The following is a 21460-nucleotide window of genomic DNA, read 5'->3' on the forward strand; positions in this document are numbered from 1 at the left end:
TTCGGAGCAAATATACAAATAAGAGATAATATGAAGGAAAGATGAGTAAATAAGGAAAATCTTGGAATCTAGACCCGAGCAGGAGACCTTGATGGATCTAGCAGCCCAATCTATGGAGATGACACAACAAATTGAGAAAATATTTAGAAAATATTAGTGGTGACATGGCTTATTCTCATTGGACAAAGTGATGTAGAGAAATCCTACACAATGCCAAAAACCTCAACAGACTACACTTTTCACACAACGAAAAAAAAAATTTCGTCGTGTGTTGATGGAAATTGCTTCATACAACACGTTTAAGAAACTTACATTGTGCAAGATGTTACAATTCAGAATTTTTTAGATAGAAGAATATTGCACAACGTACAATTATAAAGAATGTACGTTGTCTGAATGAAAAAAAAAAAGCGGGCTATTTTCCCTCTACCTTTACTCATATTTGGCTCCAATTTCAGACTCAGATGCATTGCCAAAGTACTACTTTGTACAACATAATACTTATATGTGTTGTAGGATTGGAACTTGGAAATTGTCACACAATATGCAATTTAATTGTGTTGTCTAATTGAAGAGATTATATTGGAAACATTTAATGTGCCCCAAAATGAGTTTCATTCCCCCCGAAATGACCAAATTTTGGCAAATGATTTGTAAGCTCGTACAACAGAATGACCTATTTCTGTTGTGTGGATTTGAAAGCCATCCTAGTGCCAAAAATGAGTTTGTGCTTGCACATATTAGGCGGGAGTTTGCAATTTTTGGTCCCTCAGCTGAAGTAGACAATCAGACCACACAACATCATTTATGCGTTGTCTGATTTATTATAAAAAATTGAAAACAACTTAATGCTTCTTGTCCTCCCACATGAGGGTAAACATATTACACTCAACCGTTTTCTAACACAGAGCAAAACACTTGGTCGACTTCTTAGAGGAAAACACCGGTACCATCTTCTTCTCGATCAAAACTCATCTTCGCAAAACACCATCACCATCTTTTAACCATCTTCTTCTCAAAATCTGTCTTCGCAAAACATCATCATCATCTTTACAAAACCCAACTTAGCCATCACCATCTTCGCAAAACATCGATTCAAGTTGAAGATGAGGAGAACGAAAATGGGGTTCTTCTGGGCTACTAGATTAGATTAGGGTTCTTCGATCTTGAGGTTTACAACGTCGATTTGGAGATGTGTGCTACTCAATTTGGGGCTTTCATGGCTACTCGATTTGGGGTTTTGACGGCTCTTTGTCCTCTCTTCGCAATCGCACTCGTCGTTTCACTCATGCTTCTGGTAACTATTCCTCTTAAATTTGTTCAGCATTTAATTCTTTTTCACCTGGGGAATTATGAAGTTGAATGAAAGATCTAGATATGTGACAATTCTAGTAATTTTTGATTTCTGGGCAAGGATCTACATGTTGGTATCTGGCACGAAAGCTATATATCTCATTAGCCTCATAATCACAGTTGCCAACAAACGACAACATAGAAGAAGATAACCAAATCCCAAGACTCTGCAATTTGCTCACTCTTACTCTCATTCTCTCACTCCAATGGAAGGACTGGGATTTCCGTCTCTAAATACTCACACCATTTCGTGCTCTAGTCTTCAAAAACGAAAACCCACCAAATTACCATATGAAACAAACCATTTTTCAAGCTCTTCTTCAAAACCAAAAGGACCCTCTTACAGATTCCACCATTTTATAAGGAAATTCTCAACCTTTTTTATGTTCTGGTTACTGGGTTTCTCTTCTTATATAAGTTTTCTTGTCTATTTTCTAACTTGGGTTGTTTCCAATTCATCGTAGGAGTGCTATAAGAATGCAAGCTGACAACGAAGAATTGGAGTTAAAGCAAATGAGAGATATGGCTACTGCAAAAAAAAATGGTATGTTGCTATGGAACTGAGAGTGAAAGAGAGAGACTTGCTCTTTTACTTTACAGATTATAATGTTGTATGTTGCATTTAGATATATTATTGTGGTTAGTTTGGAGTTTTAGCTGTTTGATATAAATTAGGGACGGAAAGATTAAACCTTTAACACCAAGGGAAGCTGGGTATGCAATTCTGCTATCTAAGTTCTAACAAAACCCTTCTTGATGTTAATTCTTCCCTCCACATAACACAAAAAGGTAGACACAGCTTAATATAATATAATGTTTCCTTTCTATATTTGTTATTGTGACACCAATTGAAATTGCCCGAACACAATACGCTTCAATTAAGCATATTTAACTGCATCACCAACTCCATTGTATGCTTTATGTTTCTTTTCCAATGATCTGGACATTGGCTCTTGTCATTTTTCCATTTAATTCCCATTTCAAAATGAAGCTGCAGCATGATATAGTTTATAGAGTAGGGCTTAATTACATATGAAGTTTTGTTTTCATGTGTCTTGATCACTTTCCACCGCCAAAACTTGTCAACAAAAGACATGACCACAAGGAGATGACTTTGTTGCTGCATGTTTGGAACACCACCACTTGGTCTGGTTGATTTATTCCACCGCTTGTCCTTTTTTATCTTATGGTACAGTAGAGATTTAAGTATGATGTGTTATTTTCTGCTGCTACCAGTGCCTACATTGGTTTAGTGTGCAAACTTTTATTGTCGCAAAGTGTGTAGTTGAGAAGATACGCAATCTTGTGTAATCTTGTTGGTGTTTGTCTGCATGTGTAGTGCATATTCTGTAAGTTTTTTATTTGTAAGAAAACTGTAAGTTTATTCATGAGAATCTGCAAAATGGTGCTATTAGTTTGTCTACTTAACAACCAAACATTTGATCATGCCTTGGAGAAGGGTATTCTTTTTGCGGTAGGCAATACTCTTGTTTGTGACAAACTTGATGAGGCTAAGCGCCTAAGCTGGAGTGGTGAGAGGTTCAAAGGTATTGAGTTCTACTTTGTTATTGATAAGTATTCTGTGTCGGACATGTTTATATTTAGCTGGATATCTAACTTTTTTTGTCTACCCCTCTTAAATTAGTTGTAACTATTGATGGAATTATGCTATGAAAATCTGGCACAATGACTAGAGGTGCCAGTGGAGGAATGGAAGCTAGACCAAAACAATGGGATGATAAATAAGTTGAAGGTTGGTTTTGACTTTGTTTTTTGCCTTATTTTCTATCATATAGGAACTGCATCCATTTTAATAAGTGTGTGTGTGTACCTTGCATAGAATCTTTTTACTGACATAAACATGCTAGTCTTGTTATGCATTCAATGATTTGTGTAATTTTGGTGGATGATAAATATGCAGAGTGTGTGCTGCATATTTGCTGGCCTTTTACTATCATATAAGAACTGCATCCATTAGTACATGTGTGTGTACCTTGCATAGAATCTTGTTACTAACCTAAACAAGCTATTCTTGTTATGCTTTCAATGATTTGTGTACTAGTTTGCTAATTTTGATTGTTTGTGACAGGACCCGACCCAGGAATCACCCCAATTACTTGGATATGAGCCTGCGGGGCCCACGTTAAGCGAAATCCTACCGAAAATTCGGCAGAACCTCCCCTAAATATGGGCTACCCAAAAATTTCACAAACCTGGATATGATTTCAACTATAACTTCTACTCAACCTACTATATCAAATTTACAATCCATGCACATATATTACATCCGGAAAGTTCAAGTCCCAACATAACCTCCGTAAGCAACCACAATCCGAACAACATCATCCATCAAATTCAAAAGAAAAGGCTTATCAGAGCAACACTAAAACTAAGCCGATATCATACAAGGTAGGTTAAGTAATAACCTACGGACAAAAACGGAAGCGCTGATTTCCAAAGTCCTTGAGCCTGGACGCAATCTCGGCTAATCTGAAATCTGGGCATTTGAAAACGAAGGGCCCAGGGGAAAACATATAAAATCCATTAGAGTGAGTGGACAAAACCGAAACGAGAATCAAAACAATTTATGGTATGCTTCCCCATTTCTCTTTTTAACAAAACCATCATGCAGCGAGACTTCATGAAAATTTCCAACTCAATCTTTTTCCAAGAAACTCATTTGATTACTAGGAAGGACTGCTTCCTAAGCATCTCATGCCATCGGGGAGGGACTGCCAACTAGCCACAGGTAGTAGACGGGACTGCCGACTGACTACCTCAAGTCATCTGGAAGGGACTGCCAACCAGATGACGCGTCGGATGAGACTGCCAACCGAGCTGTAGTCTGGACGGGACTGCCGACCAGACTATTACCTAGAAAGGACTGCTAACTAGGTAAGATACGCATGCGCCAAAACTGGCCTCCTTGTCAACTGTTACCTTTTTAATCCTTTTCTTTCCACAAAATCACATTTCAAAACTTAATACCATGCTGCATGCATTATTTAAATAAAATAAAGGTCCACTCACAAGTGAGTCCCGCAGCTAACCCTGCTGCCTGCCTGTGTCCTCCTCGCACGAGGGCTCAGTACGTCCTGTCACAATTGCATAGGATATAATTAACCATAATAAGGAAATACTCTCAAAAACAACTCATTTCCCTTGGAATAAGCATCCGTTATTCACAAATTGTTATAAAACTCCCACACTTTAATTTGGGATTAATTCTATAATTCCTTACAATCTCAATGCCCTCCAACTCATAACCACTCAATTGATTCTTAAATCGATTCCTTAACCATTCCATGAATTCGCTTAATCTAAACCTTCACAAAGACCATTCGATAACTTAACAAATTTTTAATTCACTTCCTTCAACACAATTTACCACCAATATATAATATAAATCCTTTTCCAACAATTCCACATTCTTTCTTAATTTTTCTCTCCTTTGCAAAATCACAATTTCAACTCTAACAATCTCAAATTCTCTCTACTTCCTAACAAATAATTCATAATAGCCCTTTACCAAGAGTTTTCACCCAACACTACAAACATGACAAATCCATCAACCATGTTCAACATCACAAACCAAAGAAAACTCAATATCCAACAAACCTCAAGTTTAACACAAACTCAAAGATTAAATTCAATTTCAATCAACCTATTTATTCCGAAATCAACTTCATAACCCACACAATTATCTCTATACCTTCAACAGCCACCAAAACAAGCAGAAAAGTCGAAATTCAAACCCAAAAATATCAAGAACTCGGCAGCACTATTCACGCTACTGTTCACGTCTCCAAACACCCTCAAATCTTCCTCCACTGGCCAACACAAGCTGCAATAGTTAGATATAATCATCAATAACAACCCAGCAACCCAAAACTTCAAAGAAATCCGGCGGAAATCGCCGGAAAAATCGAATCGGAGCCAAACTCCAACTTTTACCCTTTTTGAAATTCTCCTCAAATCTCTAAAACTGAAGCTACCCAAGGTGAAATACTTACATGGCTAGAAGGAGAAGGAAGAGAGGATCACGCCGTGCCCAAGGATGCGTCCTGGGGTGGCCGGACGGCGACGAATTCGCCGGAGGAGTGCGACGGCGAAAAGAAAAGAAAAAAGGGGGAGGGGGTGACTCGGGTTCTACCCGTGCTCTCTCTCTTTTTTTTTTTTGATTCTTTCCCCTTTCTCTCTCTTCCATCTGTTTTATTCCTTCCTTACTACAAATAGAAGCTCACAAACAAAAACCCATGCCAAAAATAGAAATTTCTATTTTTGGTCATAACTTTTCCGATATAATTCTAATTTAAACAAACTACGTGTCCACGAACTCGATTTTTCGTATTCTACGACAATCTCAAATAAATTTCCTAATTTACCGGACTAAAGAAAAAGTCACTCCTCGATCAACCACGGTAAAAAGTAATTAGTAGGTACGGGGCATTACAGTTTGGCAATAAATGATTTCAAGCTATTGATCAGTCACTAAAGTGTTTCATGGTAGGAGACTTGTGCTGATTAATTAGCCAACCTGCCACTCAATTCTCTTTTATTAGCACGATATTTGTTTGGTTGCCTATATTTGGGTTGTAGGGCATCTTGAATGTCCTGCTAATTAACTTTTCTTTGGCTTGACACAGATCTTGTTAAGGTTCTGAGTGTGTGTAGCATTTCGTTCATGAAAGTACTAGCATACTTGTGGTCTTATCTGCCTCTTACATTCAATGTTCACTGTTTTCGCTGTTTGTTTTTGTTTATGATTCGCTGTTTGTTTTTGTTTCTGGTTTTGGTAGAATGCTGTGGCATATATCTTCCGGCCTAGTGGTACATTTTTCATACCTCTGTTTTTGAATTCTCCAATTGTAACACCACTTCTCAAAAAGCTTAAAGCACATATACTTATTTTTGTATGAATGTACAGCTACACCACAAGTCCGTTATATGATGCAAGAGATCATGTTCTATATACGGTAATCTATGAATGTAATAATTTTCGTTATAGACTAATGTATTTATATGTTGTTTCTAGTATTTGTTCATTGCTCTCTTTTGTTTGTAATTTTCGTGTTCCTATGTTCTTAAGTCATGATAGATATTTAGACATTGTTTAACTTTCTCACCTTTGTTTGGTCAGGTCACCAACATGTTTGACCACGTACTGGTACACATATGGTGTTTCTCAAGTAAGCTTTTATGATGATTGTTTCTTCAGTTTCCTTACACGTATGAGCTAGGTTATAATTTTAAGTCTGGGGTTGAATGTCTTCTTATAACACTTTAAATATGATATAACAAAGCTAAGTTATGTGTTATTTAAAAGATATAACACAGACGGTTTTGGTTATGTCTCTTTAATTAGGATCATTACCATGCCTTAAGAGTATAAGCCCTGTCAATCTGATAGTTTTTTTCTTTCTTATTTGCAGGTATTATATGGGCGAGTCTTTGACCACCAGAACTTGCATTGCCGTGTACCAGAGGTAGAAAATATATATTAAGTTCTTTATATATATGTGCTCTCCCCCCAATGCTTCGATAAGAAGTATAGTTGCTGAAACCCAATGACTTGCTGTAAATTTTTGTTATTAGGTACCTCTATGATCAGTTGAAGGCATATAAAATGGTGGACATGGTTGCATTTGTTGACCCTTCACTTATTGGTGTTGTGGGCTGTGGGAATGGAATTGTCAAAAGATAGGCTTGTTGTTGGTCCTTTTTTGCTAAGGAAAGCATCCTTTTTTGTGCTTCTCTGTTGGTACATTGTCATGCACCATATGTTGCATGTTTTGGAACGATAGATATATATGTATCAGCTTTTTGATGTGTTAAGTGGATGGGCATGCACTAGAATGCTTTTCTTGTTTAAAATGTTGGGCTCAATGATTAGTGGTTTGCAATGTTTATATTTGATGGTTTGCAATGTTTATATTTGGTATGTAAATGGATCAAATGCACAATTTAATTCAGGAATGGGATATGTTCAAATAATCAGACAATAGAACAGATACAATGATAACTGCCCATTGTCTGATGGCCCAAAATGAGGACAAATTACACTACAATCATTCATATCACACATTGGTTTTTAACAAATCACTGTCTTCTAATCTACACTCACACAACAGAAGAAATTAAACTCTGTTGTTGCAAAGTTAATCAAACAACAGAAGAAATTCAATTATGTTGTTCCAAAGTTAATCAGACAGCAGATATAGTTCAAGAACTTAAGTTTGAATATCAGTCAGACTGAATGTAAAAGTTAGCTAGCTAGTTTAGTATTATGGTACTGATGGGATTGTATTCTATTGGGTTAATTGATGCAATGAGAAATTTACTGATATTAGGTCCTATAATATTCCTTTGATGACAGTTCAGAATGAATGAGGTTTGATATGGTTCAAATCCAACACATATAGTTTTATGATATGTTGTACCATAAATACAGTAACAATAAAAAAAACAACTATATGTCGTTTCTACATACTTGTAACAACATAAAACTGAAGTTCAATTTATTATCGAACAATAGAAATACTTCTAACAAAAAACAGAAAAGTGAAGTTCATTTAATTATCACACAACAGAAAAGCTTGATACAAACAACAGAAAAGTAAGTTTCTGACCTCAATCAAACAACATAATTTGATTTTGTAGTGACATTGTTTTTAGCTTATATCAACAATTAAATGACTTTAAAAATGCATTCAGACAACAGATTGTTAAGCAAATCTTTATTTTGGTAACTTCAGACAACATATAAATGTGTTCTTATTTAATTTCAGACAACAACAATTTTATTAAAACTTTAATGCGTAATTGATTTGAACAACATTAATGTGTCATTGTATGTGATTAGTAACCACAGAAAGTCCCAAATCCTTCAAAGTTGGGTTGCTCAGACAACAGAGTCTTACAAAACTTCTGTTGTGTGAAGGAGGTGAGATGACGGAGGATGTCTGTCATCTGATGTCATAAGAGATAGTAGCCGGATACACAACAGAAAATTTGCATATCAGACGACAGATCATCTGTCATCTGAAGACATTATTGGCATAGTGTAAAGTGGTGATAATCGATTTAGTAGTACCAATGTGGTGAAAATCGATACAGTAGTAGTACCAAATTGGTGATAATCGATAAAGTAGTACCAAAGTAGTGATAAATTGTATGATGATTATTGTATAAGGGATATGAATTATTTTTGAATGATTTATATTGATGATGTGTTGATTTGTGTTATCAGTAAATGAATGAGTATTGATTTTTAATTTATTTCTATTATTGAATTGCTTGTTTTCTTTCGTAATCTCCTTAACTAAATTATATGCGGGGATTATAGTTTTCTGAATTGATTGGTTTTAATGTAATCTCCTGAACTAAATGATATGCAGGGATTACTACGACTTCTATTGATTTAATGTAGTCTCCTAAACTAAATTTCTATGCAGGGATTACTATGATTTTGGTTGTGTACTTTTGATGGGATCTCCTGAACTAATTCATATGCAGGGATTACTTTTTACTTGGTTTAAATTATAAGTGCATTACATTTTCCGAGAAGGGGTTGTTGAGATTTCAATGATTGAGATAGGTCACTGAGGTGACAATTATTCGATTGAGATAGATGGAGGTGATTTTGGATTTTTGGGGTTTAAAATTTTTAAAACGTTATTTGAGTTTGATTTGTTTAGTTGAAGTTTTGTACAATTGGTTGCTAAGTTGAGATCGAGACAAAGCATTAGGTTTTAGTCATGAGTGAACTTATGAAAGCATGTTATTGCAGGATATGAACTAGATGTTATTTGTCGTGAAAATTTCATATTGATTTTGTTAGGTTGAAATGACTTAAGGATGTGCTTCTTCCTTGTTGTTTTGAGTTTACTCACACGAGCTTTCATAAGCTTACCGGGTTTGTTGTTTCAACCTGGTGCACTATTCAATGGTGTAAGGGTCTATCTTGCAGGTTAGGGTGAACATGATGGAGTCGTGGTCGTGATGCCCCGGAAATTCATATTTATTTTCTGAGGATTTTTTCGGAATCTAATTTGTGGTTATTGGACTATTTCGTGGCTCATGGATGGAGCGGAAGTCTTTCAGACGAATTTTTATTAGAAGAATATGGTTTTATGGGGGTTGCAAAGGTTGACTTTTTATTCGTTGGGTTTCTCCGAAAACTTCCTTCACAAAAGTCGTAGAGCGCGTCAATATGAGTTCGCGGACATGCAGAATGCGGAAATCGGAGTTTGTATGAAGAAGTTATGGCCATTGGAAAAGTTTCCATTTTGGTATATATGGGAAATTTCCGGAAAAAAATATCAGAAAAATCAGATTTTCCCTTTTTGGAAAGTTTTTCTCCCTCCTCCGGCCACCAATCGACGAGATTCTTGTCCCTATCTCTTCGTCTCACTCCCATCTACGACTCTATGGAGTTTCACGACGTGAGTCGGCCTGTGCATGACGCAGCAACTCTGGGAAGTTTGGCACCCGAGTTGCAAATCACCTTGATCGGAGTTGGCTATTCCAGCCACCATAGCTGGTGGTTCTTGAGGGCTTTGGGGGCCCAGAGGACACAGATGCTTCTCCCAAGGTGGCTTGCATCGATTCAACTTGTGGAGATCGAATTTTGGAATTGAAATTCTAGGGTTTCAATCGGTCCGATTTGTTCTAAGGTAAAATTCGATCGTTTGGTTTATAATTGGACTTTGTTATAGTTATAAAAGTTGAAATTGGGGTTGAGATGAAGAACTTTGGTGTTGGAAGTTTTGCCAAATTCTGACTTTGGTTTGGCAGCGGCACCGCCACTGTGGTGGTTTTTTCCAGTGGTTTCTGGCCACCTCAGGGATAGTTTCTGTTCCTGAGTTCGATCTATTCTTCGATACGAGCATTTCAATATATTGTTTGTAATTTTTGGAGATCGTATGAGCATGTTAGGGTTTTTACGATTTTGGACCGTTCGATGTTTTGATCCGTGAGGATCCGAGCGTTCGATTGACTTGTGGTTTGGACATATCGATCGTAGAAGTATTCCAGAGACATTGGGAGGCCTCGGATGTGGTTTCGTCTCAATTGGCGTCACTTTGGAAATTTTGATTCAATTTAGGGTTTCGAACGTTATTCCTTGTGTTTCAGTGACTGAATCAAGGCTGTACTTCCTTAGGTGTTTGACAGAGGGCGTTCTGTAAGCAGTCTAGTTGTGTGAAGACACATCAGGAGTTTCAAGGTGAGTAATCTCACAAGGTTCATTAATGAACGAAATACCCTTATTGCTTTGAGAGTTATTTAGTAACTGCAAACTATAGTTGGTATTAGTAGGCATTCCTGAGTGGATGACTACGTATATATATATATATATATATATATTACGTGAAATATATATGTTTGGGTGGATTTGTGGATCTATGGAAACAATATGCATGAATGATGCATTTTATTGTTTGTGATGTGACTTTTCGGAAAACAAATTGTGGGAAATTGTATTTCTATTGTTTTGAAAAGTGTTTGAGGATTTGAGAGTCACAAGTTGTGATTTCTCCTTTTGATTTGATTTAACGTTTTGATCCGACGACCGGTGGTATGAGGATGTGAGAGTCACAGGTTGTGATTTCTCCTTTTGATTTGATTTAATGTTTTGATCCGACGACCGGTGGTCTGAGGATGTGAGAGTCACAGGTTGTGATTTCTCCTTTTGATTTGATTTAATGTTTTGATCCGACGACCAGTGGTCTGAGGATGTGAGAGTCACAGGTTGTGATTTCTCCTTTTGGTTGATTTAATGTTTTGATCCGACGATCGATGGTCTGAGGATGTGAGAGTCACAGGTTGTGATTTCTCCATTTGATTTGATTTAACATTTGGGGTCCAGTGTGACTCGTTTAATGTTTTGATCTGAGGGTCAGGTTAACCTAAGGGTCCGGGGTTATAGGTTGCATCCTCATGGCAATGTTCTATTGTAAGGTTGAACCTTGGCCGGGTGACAGGTTACGATTCAGTTAAAGCTTTAGTCTGTCTGCCATGGTACCTCATGGATCTAAGTAGGTTACTTACGACTCCTGGGTATGTATTTTGTCTAGGTTGGACCAAAGATTCATATTCTATTTGTTAGGTTAACGATAGATATGATTTATGTGTGTTGACGTATTGTCCAGGTTGGGCCGATGTGTTGTTTTGTCCAGGTTGGACTGATTTGATGTTGTTTGTCCAGGTTGGACTTATTTGTTGTTTTGTCCAGGTTGGACCAATTTGATGTTGTTTATCCAGGTTGGACTGATTTGATGTTGTTTGTCCAAGTTGGACTGATTTGTTATTTTGTCCATGTTGGACTGATTTGTTGTTTGTCCAGGTTGGACCGATTTGATGTTTTGTCCAGGTTGGACTGATTTGATATTTTGTCCAGGTTGGACTGATTTGTTGTATTATCTAGGTTGGATCGATTTATCATATTTGAATTATTAGGTAAACGATTTATATGATTTTATCACGGTGTGACTTTCGTTGTTTTCTTTTGGGAAAGGAATATTGTTTTGGGAAGCATGGTATTTTTTCGTTATTATCGAGTTGAAAGGTTTTCCTCATTTTTGGTGTGAGTTGTGTGGTGTTTGTTTGGAGTTACTCATACGGGCTTGCAAAAGCTTACCGGGTTTGTTGTGTGACAACCCAGTGCACTATTCAAACAGTGTAGGGGTTAATCCTGCAGGACAGGGTAATCGTGGCTGAAGCTGAGGTAGCTTGTTGTCAGCAGAACAGGTAGGAAGCAATTTTGGTTGCCTTTGCCATTGTTATGACTTCCGCTATGTAGTAAACTCTGAGGAGCATTTACGTTTTATTTTGTTATTGACAATTTAATTCGTAAGCTTATGTAATATATGACTCTGTGGGAGGGTCAATATTGACATAGTGGGTTCAAGGCATCAATACGTATGTAGTTTAAAAGGGAAAAAGTTTAAGGTGCTTGGTATTGATGGTTGAATGATCACGCATATATAATTATGATATTATATATCGATTTTTATTTGTGTTAAAAATCAGGGGCGTGACAGTGGTCCCTTGCCGTTGCAGTCATGAGTTTAGAAACTTATTTGTTGTGTGCACTTATTAGTCTTCCGCTGTGTAATGAGTGTGGTGGGGTTGTTTACCTCTTGAATTGTTATTTTAGTTTAATTTGTAAACTTGGTGTAATGTAATATATGACTCTAAAGAATGAGTCAGTATTAATATTGTGGGTTATAGACATTATCATGTACTTGTTTTAAGAATTTTTTTCAAGTATTTTGTATTGATGTCTGAACCATCATGCCTAGAGTATTTATGTTAATTTGTTTATTTGTTTATTAGCTATGATTGAAAATCGAGGCGTGACAGAAAACATCAAGACTATTGATAATATAGAATGTGTCTGGTTTACTCTTATTCTTGATATGTAAGATGTAAACTAGTTTTGTACCTATATATACTTGCATCCTTCACGGAAACTTGTGTATATCTTTGGAAGTAATGCGATTGACTATTGTCCATGAAATTTCTTTGTAGCTAACTATATCCCGTTGTGGTTATCGATCTCTTGTGCAAAAGGATTCTAACTCTAGTTTTCTCCATGATCGACAGTTGAAGTGGTCCCTACCATTTCATCCTCATCTTTCTCCAATTTCACTTGTTGCAATGCATGTGTGGTCTTCATGGCTACTAAATTGTTACATTGATAGACCATGACGAAGTAGTTCCTAACTGAAGAAAAAAAAAAAAAACAAAATCAGTTCACAAAAGTATATAGTACAAGATGATGCAGAAGTATTAGAGTGAACAGAGTCCTTCAGGTATTCTAAAATAATTCCTAACAATTAATGTTTTCATGGTTAAGTGATCAATGCCCATGGGTACTCATTTTTCATCAATACCTGATGCATAAGTAAATTTGGATACAACTATGAAGTGGTTTTATAAATTAATACCTCATTGTTTTCTTGATATATGTACATCTGGTAGATCATTGACTCGATATTATTGAAGTCTACGTTAGACATTACAATGCTAGCACCGTGTACCTTCTCATCTTGGCCTCCTGAGGCAAAAGAAACATTCATGATTTTCTAATACCTTGAATCAAAATCCTAATGAGTAATTTGATTAGTACAAATAATCAAAACATATTTTGGTCCTATATACAAGAAATAGAGGGTAGTCTTATAAAAGAAATTGACTTTCTCTTTTTTAGTAGTGCTGCTATAGTGCTAGGTGCTTTGTACCTTGGGCTAATATGTAAATATATATACAAGGAAATTTATCATATTTTCAAGAGAATAATGACAAATTAAATGTTGAAATAACAAAAAAGGAAAGTTGAATGAGAAAAGAAACAAGATATATAATATGTTGTCCTTTCGTTTGAGAAACATATATAAAGATGCTAGCACAGACCTAGTCAGCTAGTTCATACATAGTTTTGCCGATCTCTTTAGGTCTCTATATAAACAACAGTCCCGTTCACCTGGTCACTAGCTGACCAGGGATTATATGGTCAGTGACCATCCGATTGAAATCGGACGGTTGACAGTTCTCTAACTTTTTAAAAGATAAAAGCTGTCAACCGTCCGATTTCAATCGGACGGTCACTGACCATATAATCCTTGGTCAGCTAGTGACCAGGGGAACATCTCTGATATAAACAATAACTGTTTGTAAAATTTGTTGTTTTAAGATTGAGAAGGTTTATAGCTTGGACTAGGTCCACAACCTCTTGTCCAGCACCAAGCAAAAACTATTAGACTTTTATTATAGAAGTGTTTATTTGTATGTTAAGAAAAAATAGATGTAGTTTGGTGTATCTACTAAAAGCATGGTGGTTTTCTTTTTTGGGCAATATGAATGGTTCTCAAATAAATAATATATATTGGTTAAATCTAATTAATTAGAGTTGACCTAGGATCTTAATGCTACACCAAAATATTCAATGAATTTAGTTTAAGGAAATTCAAAATTAGATTGTGTTGAATTTTTTTTTTTTTTTTTAAATTAAAATAGAGGATTAGGCGATATTAGCCCCTCGTTAGCGGTCATTGCGCAAGGCGCCTACCCTCCCTATAATAGAGAGGGGACCACTACACCCGGGAACCCACCCCCCGTCCCTCTATTTTATTTTATTAGAATATTAAAAAAACAAAATACAAGATGGAAGAGGGGGACATAAACCAAAACCTCTCCCAATATCAAGAAACAATACAACTGGACTGAAATTCCAACATTTAAAATAACAAACCGTCCTACCAGTAAAGAAGGTAAAAACTTGAGTACTAATAAGGACTCCAAAAAGAACAACCCAAGAGCAGCAACCAACATCTACTATGCAAATCTGAAATTAGGAAGGCCTGCCAAATCACGGGAATATGCCGCAAGTGCACAAGGAGGACAAGAGTCCCACCAATGAACACCAACCTGAGTTGCCCCAAAAGTAGCTAAAGAATCTGCTACCTGATTGCCTTCGCGATAGATATGAGAAACCTTCACGGACATAGATGCTAGCATAACCCGACAATTGAACCAATTTGTAGAGTATCGCCATGGTACATCACTCTGAAGAGAAGACAGAAAATGAATTACCAAAGCCGAGTCACTTTCAATCCATAGGGAATGCCAACCTTTCTGAGACGCAATATGAATAGCATGAATCACTGCCTGAAGCTCAGCCTCCAAAGCATAGGCCACCCCAAGGGCCCCCGCAAAACAACCAAGCACTCGACCCAAATGATCACGAAAAATGCCCCCGAAACCTGCTGGACCTGGAGTGCCTCTAGCTGCTCCATCAGTGTTAACCTTAACTTGCAAAATAGAAGGAGCATGCCACATAACCTCTATAATCTTTGGAGCTTTAGGGGGTCTTCCAAGAATACCAATCCGACGCAGAATGCAGAGCTCAACAACTGAATTCCTCATAGTTCCCTTACTTAGGGAGTCAATCTCCAAAAGCTGAAGCCGAATAGAATTATGTAATGTCCTCACCGACAGCATGGAATCCTGAAAACGAATAGCGTTTCTTGCATGCCAAATAGCATAAAAACCAGCTCCAATCATACCCCACCATAAAATACTCAATTGGGAACCAAAACCATGGCGAATTGGATAAGAAAAAAAAGAATAGATATCAGCGAAAGGAGTGGGCACCTGAAACAAGTCCAATAAATTCCCCCAAACGGCAGCAGCGAATGAGCAATCAAAAAAGAGATGATGCGAGGTTTCACAACCCAGACGGCAAAGAGAACAGATTGATGATAAATGGAAACCCCGACGTTGTAAGATATCATCAGTACACAAACGTCCATGCAAAAATTTCCATAAGATGAAAGAGTTCCTAGGGCGAAAACTTGAATGCCAAACAAATTGAGCCCAAGAAACATGAGAAAAATGAGTGTGTATCAAATGAAAGGGCCATGTATAAAAATTAATTATTTTAGGTAACTTATATTAATGGGGGATATAAGAAATTAAGAAGAGTATTTGTTTTGTTTTTCCCTGATTTTCTCTCTTTGTCTTTATGTATCTTTTCATAGGAGTTGACAAAATTGTTATTATATTAAAAAAATGGAGCTCCAAATATCAAATTGGAGGTTCAACCAGGGGAGAGCTTTAAAGGATTTCATGAAGACTTTCTAATCAAAGGATTGGGAGACCCACTTTTTGATTACATTACTGTTAACGTTAGTGATCCGTGGGATCTCTAGTTAGCTTTAGAGAGAGAGAGAGAGAGAGTGACACGAGATGTATAGCGGTTCGTCTCCCGCCTTAGCGGGAAACTACGTCCACTTGAATGTTACACTAGTGTGTTGAGCCTTGCGGCCCAAGGGGATTACAAAAGATATAATGGGATTATGTTGAAGTGGGAGGAGGCATTCCTTTTATAGGTGAAGGAAGCCATCTCCTTTACATTTTCTTAGATGTGGGACTCAAAGTTACTATTCTAGTCTAGAAAAGCATATTATGGAGGCAACTGGCATGGCCAGAAAGGTGGCTTCCCGGCAAAGGATTTGTGACTTCCAGATACCGTAGCGTAGCTTGAACATAGGGCTATGAGATGCAAGTAGCGTTTGGGCCTCACCATGGCTTGTGGGTGTCCCAAAAAGCGTGTTACTTATGCTTGGTGAGATAGCAAACTAGTCTTGCTAGTAGAGGTATCTACAAGTCCCCGAAGTCCCCAAGTAAGAGGAGCTTCTTGGTTGGGGAGTTATAATCATGAAGTCATCAAGCATAAGTAACCGGGCGGCACGGAGCCCCTACAAGTCCCCGAACTCCGTAAGCAAGAAGGGACTCGTTAACCTGCAAAACAAAGACAAAAAACAGGCATATGTAGGATGCTCGTTGCATTGGGCAACAAATGTGAGTTGCACCGATATGCGTTGGCATATATGAACGTACGAGGTGCGTGATACATGTTGATGTATACAAGCGAATGACGCCGAGTACGATCGCTTATGACGTACAAATTCGAGAGCACGTATGGTCGTGTGAGCATATGGATTGCATATGATAAATGTAAGTTATATGAGAGCTACGAAGGTAAGCGTTTGTAATTCGTGAACGATGACCGCGTGTACGGTTGTGTTTGTTTGGTTGTCGCTCGTATTAATGGAACGCGAAAAGAATTCAATTTGTCGCAAGCGACAAATGGTAGAAGAATTCAATGTTCCATTAACGTGTGGTGTGTCGAGTAGACATGAGTGTAAAGCTCGAGGATTGCCGGGTAGGCATGAGCGGAAAACTCGGGGTTGCCGGGAAGGCATGAGCGGGAAGCTCGTGGGTTTCTGGGAAGGCATGGGCGGGAAGCTCGGGGGTTGTCGGGAAGGCATGAACAGAAGCTCGTGGGTTGCCGGGAAGGCATGATCGGAAGTTCGTGGGTTGTCGGGAAGGCATGAGCGGAAGCTCGGGGGTTGCCGGGAAGGCATGAGGGGGAAGCTCGGGGGTGCTGGGAAGGCATGAGCGGAAGCTCGTGGGTTGCCGGGAAGGCATGAGCGGTAAGCTCGTGAGTGGAAGCCCGTGGGTGCCGCAAATGCGTGAGCGGAAACTTGTGGGTAGAAAGCTCGTAGGTGCCGCGAAGGTGTGAGCGGAAGCTCGGGGGTGCCACGAAGGCGTGAGCGGAAAGCTCATGAGTGGTAAGCTCGTGAGCGGAAGCTCGTGGGTGCCGCGAAGGCGTGAGCGGTAAGCTCATGAGTGGTAAGCTCGTGAGCGGAAGTTCGTGGGTGCCGCGAAGGCGTGAGCGGTAAGCTCGTGAGCATGACAGCTTGGTGGTACCGCTACGGCAAGAGCGTGAGAGCTCGTGGATGCCGTTGAGGCTTTAACGGGTAGCTCGAATGTGATGCCGTGAGGCATAAACGTGACCGTTGCTAATTATGGTGGGCTGTATGTACAAGTCCCCAAAGTCCCCAGTCAAGGAGGGTGTTCTTACGGGTTGATACCAAAGCGTAGCTTTGTGCTGTATATCAAGCATAATTAGTGCGAGTGCATCGTCCATCTAGAATTGGTCGGAGCGAACGCTTTTGCCCTTTCGGGTGGGCCCCTGCTAGGCCCGCCAGGGAGTCCCCTATTCTCCAGCCACGACGGACCTCCGGATGGTCGGTAAATTGTTTGTTGAGGGGAGCTGCACGGAGCAGAGGGTGTTGGGCAGCGAGCCCAATCTTTGGTACCCAAGCGTCGGGGTTAACTGTCGGATCAATGGCTGCCGTGGGCTGTGTTAACTAGTCCCTTTACTATTTCTTGGAGGAGAAACTTGACTGCAATGCCGTGTAGCGGTCATTGTCATTATGAGTCGTTGCCACAGACTCGTAAAGTTTGTACTTGTATGAAATATGACAAACAAATAGAGCAAGTAATAAAATTTTGTTTGATTGTCCCATATTTATTTAATCGGGTTGCAATTAAATAGGAGCATGGCATATGTGTATAGCATGTACTTCTAGTAAAGTTGTTAATAACATTTTGTATTTGTTGTAATCATGCTAAAGGATCATTGAGATCGGTATGTGAAGCATGGCATATCTAGCATGTGAGGTCTAGAAAGTTTTGCCAAATCTACGAAATGTTGTTAGCATGCTCAAAAGTTTATGGAAGCATGTAAAAGCATATCAAGTGTGATATATTGTAGTCATGCTTAGAAGTAGTAAAAGCATGTGATTGGCATGGCATTAGCTCAATTTGAAAGGGCGTAAAAGATAAGATGTAGTGACTTATCTTGTGTCGATTTGGAGGCTAGCAGAGTTATCCGAGAATGACGCTCCATTGTTCCGACAAAGTACCTTAGTCGAAAGGTGTTGATTTCGCTAATTGAAAATGTGATCGGTGATTATATCTCCTTGAAACAAAATAGGTGATTAGTACATGAGTATGTAAAATCAACACTAGTATTTTGTATATGTACTTTGATAAGATAGACAAATGATTTGAGTATATGCATCATGGAGGCAAACGAGCCAAGTACCGACTAAACGTGTATACGAAATTTTGCTGGGGGATGAGCAAATATAATATGTAGCTATATAGGTAGATTGTCGGTGCCCATGTATAGCCTAGATAGTTTAGGCAAGAGTACATATATATTTCTGACATAGTTTAGTCAAATAAAGTTGATGCTTGGTTTTGCTGCAGAGATAAAGTTGATGCATGCACTTGAGCTAAGAGAAATCAGGGCCACGTGCCACTTAATTATGTTTCCTATGGTAGCATATCATGATGTCTAGTATCGTATGTATCTTGGTGTACTCATAAATAATAATTTGTTTGTGTGGAACAGAGGCATATATGTGGTGTTCCAAGCTACACGTACATCGCTATAAACACATGGTAAGGAGAACATAGTGCATCATGCTACTGATATGTGGCAGTAAAATAGTCATGCTTTTTCACATATAAGCACGTGGTGTGCAACTATAATTCCAATGCATGCTTATCAGTAAAGGTAAGAGAAGAACAGAGCATCAGTGGACTTAGCTCGTTTAGTCTGTGAGTGCAGATGAAATCCATGGTGAAACCACAGAGCCAAGCAACGAGATTCAGAGTGGATGCACGGAGAATATAGGAATGAGCCCCAAGCCTCTCGTTGATGTTTGAATGCCCAGAGTTGATGGGTGGTGATGTCCAGCGGATCATGATGCTAGGCGGAGCGGGGCTCGTTGTTGGAGCAGCTTTGGTCAGCGGTAGTGCTCGGCGGAGCGGAGTTTTGCCGGTGGAGGTGAAGCTCAGCGGTGAACAGTTCAGCGGAGGTGAAGTTCGGAAGCTGGAACTTACCTTGCTGTTGATGGCAGCTGGGTGGCAAGTAGCTGCCGGGAGTCTCATTGGAGCTGGGCTGAGCGGAGACGCTAGTTGGGTTGTGCGTGCTGGCTGCTGGTCGCTAGCAGAGACTATGCGGGGCTGGCGGAGCAGAGCCGCTGGCTGGATGGAAGTTGTGTTCAGCGGAGATTTTTCTAGCGAAGCCCGGTGGCCGTTTCTGGTTGGTGGTGTCCAGCGGTACTCGGTGCTCAGCAGAAACACGGAGCTCAGCGGAAGCTTTGCCAGACGGAGCTCGGCGGTGGCAGTGAAGTGGTGCCAATGAAGTTTGCTGGCGGTGCCAGTAAAGCTTTGGCGGTGCCTTGCGGAGCCCCTGGTTGTGGTCGGCGGTGAGGTTTGGTTAGCGGTGGAGCTTGTCAGTAGCTCTCTTGGCTAGCAGAGGAGGGCAGTGATGATGGAGCGTTGGATCATCAGCGGAGCATGAACGGTGGAACTCGGAGCTCAGCGGAGCTTTGCAGCAGGCCTGGAGCTCGGCGGAGCTAGCTAGTGGTGCTTGCAAGGAACCTTGATCAGCGGGGCGGAGCCTTGCCGGTGGAGGCAGCCTTAGTCGGCGGAAGTTACGGCCAGTGGTAGCGGAGCTCGGATGAAGGTCGCTACACCAAACGAAGTTTGAGCTGGCGGTGGGTTACAGCTGGGTTGTGTGAGCGGAGGCTATGCGCTAGTGGGCAGGCCTGGCGGAGATGGTACCAGTGGTGGGTGGACCTGGGCGGAGCGGAGCCGCTGGCTGGTGGTGGTAGTGAAGCCTGCTGGTCACTTGGAGCTCGGCGGAGGGACTGAGCTAAGCGGAGGCTCGATGCCGGCGGAGTTGTGCCGCTGGTGCTTGAAGAACATGGGTTCTTGGTGGTGCCCTGCTTGATGGATTGACGTGGTGATGATCAAGCTTGGCGGAGGCTGTTGGCAGTGCAACGAGCAAAGGAGGAGGCTGGGTGCCCAAAGCATACCTCCAGGTGTCCAACGTAATTTGATATCCTCCCTTTTTTTTTTCTTTTTTTTTTAGTTAGCGGTGAATATCACCGAGACATGCATGGCATGCATGGCCTGACGGCTTACGAACGAAGTCCCCGCTGGAGGTTGGCAGAGCTTGTGCTGGCGGTTGATGCTAGCTGCTGCTGCTGCTGGCGCTAGATTATTGCTGGGAGCAGGGTTGCCACTGGTTACCGCTGGTGTCGTGTAGAGGAAGCATGATGATGTTGCAGCGGTTTCGCCAGACATCAGAGCTTGGAGGAGGCCCTTGGCGGTGCGACAAGCCAAAGAAAAGGCCGGGTGTCCACAGTAATTTGGCACCCAAATTTTTTTTTTGTGTTTACCGCCAGAGATTGGATTTTTTTTTTTAGGTCAGCGGTGACTTTTGTTGTTAGCATTGACTATTCGTTGCCCACGTTGTTCGGCATTGACCAAGCGTTGACCGGCCCCTAGTTGGTGTTTACCGAAGTTCATGGTACGTGATGAAGCCTTTGTGTTGGCTTCCCACAGATGGCGCCAATGTTAACGTTAGTGATCCGTGGGATCTCTAGTTAGCTTTAGAGAGAGAGTGACACGAGATGTATAGCGGTTCGTGACAGGACCCGCCCCGAATTTCACCCTGAAATCCGAAGTGGCCCTGCGGGGCCCACCTTAGAAGAAATTCTACCAAAAATTTGACGGAACTTCCCCTAAAATGGGCTACCCAAAACCTGTAGAAAGCATTTACACTTCCAAATCAAATCATCCTTATACTTCTGGAGCCACCCTGCTCCCCAACTCAACATCAATCTCCAATTCACAAAACACAAACCTCGACTTGAAAAACATAAATCCCATA

General features: G+C 40.0%; 1 long non-coding RNA gene across 1 annotated transcript; it reads right to left on the minus strand.

The window, feature by feature from the left end:
- Window positions 1–4387: 4387 nt before the first annotated feature.
- Window positions 4388–5506, minus strand: LOC112186249. Its single transcript, XR_002930714.2, has 3 exons — window positions 5367–5506; window positions 5066–5197; window positions 4388–4448 (listed from the first exon to the last, which is right to left on the minus strand). It is a non-coding gene; the product is annotated as an uncharacterized LOC112186249 (long non-coding RNA).
- Between the last annotated feature and the right edge of the window lie 15954 nt (window positions 5507–21460).

Source organism: Rosa chinensis, chromosome 2 (assembly GCF_002994745.2).
Source record: "Rosa chinensis cultivar Old Blush chromosome 2, RchiOBHm-V2, whole genome shotgun sequence".
Lineage (NCBI taxonomy): Eukaryota > Viridiplantae > Streptophyta > Magnoliopsida > Rosales > Rosaceae > Rosa > Rosa chinensis.